Below are 1121 nucleotides of genomic sequence, written 5' to 3'. Positions count from 1 at the left end.
AATTATCAAAAATCATTCAACAACCTATGAGTTCACCCCACCTACGTGTATGCATCTATATGTCGGTATGTATTAACCTTTAGCTGGTTTATGTAGGATCCACGGTCTTCACTCCAGTCCATGGAGCTCTTTAATCTCTCTCTCACCGGGCTCAGTGAGGGAGATCAGGGGATAGGATTCCCAAGGGGCCGGAGCTTGTACTAATTCATAGGCAGGGGGCTGCGGATACCTACTGTCAATGGCAGTGGTAATGCACTTGAGATAAAGAGATGTCTAATGCAGGGGATGCAGCCACATCCGCACAAGGTCCGCAGTGTGACTGCTGCCACCAAGGATGTAAGTACAGACATCACTACATTTTTCCACTTGCCAAAAGTCTTAGTGAACCAATCTTCAATGTAATTAGCAATACCAGAGTGTTCAGTCATCTCTTCTGACAAGACTTTTAAGCTGGCCAGAGCCCTAGCAATTGAACCATCAGGATCAGTATTCATTGGACTATATGTGCAACATTGTTGTCCAATCATAGTACAAACGCCCCCTTTTTCAGCCAAAACAAAGTCTAAAGCAATCTACTTTGATATGACATGATAGATGTAGCTGCCAATTGTTCCTGAAAGCCAAAAGCCAAATCTCTAGTGAAGTTAGTGAGACGCTGAACATTGAAATGAACATAGTTTATACGATCTACATTTTTGTTTATGGTCACCCACCAGAAGTGAGCAGACTCAAAGCCTGCTGCCACCTGCTCAACTAACTTGTACTCATTTGGGACGCCACGGGGAACACCAATTGCATTAATGTACGTGGGCGATAATACTATAAGTGAAATCATAGTGCAGGTACCAGACCAATCAGGATAAGAGCATTAAATAATCTGTTACCACAACAGTACCAAAACACATCAGACTTGGCATAGGTCAGATGTGTAGCATTAGCTCATATAGTAAGATTGTATGTGGTGTCAAACCAATCAGGAGAGATGGTACCTACATTAGTTCCAGTAGCATTAGCCTTAGTTACACAAGTGTAGTTATTTTTGACTGCAGTAAAAATAGGAGGTACTGCATCTTTAGGTGCCAATGGGCAATAATGTTCCAATTCTCTGCATGCAGGTGTTT

The sequence above is a fragment of the Monopterus albus genome, unplaced genomic scaffold (genome assembly GCF_001952655.1).
Source record: "Monopterus albus unplaced genomic scaffold, M_albus_1.0 scaffold30.1, whole genome shotgun sequence".
In the NCBI taxonomy this organism is placed as follows: domain Eukaryota; kingdom Metazoa; phylum Chordata; class Actinopteri; order Synbranchiformes; family Synbranchidae; genus Monopterus; species Monopterus albus.
Note: the sequence above shows the minus strand (reverse complement) of the source record.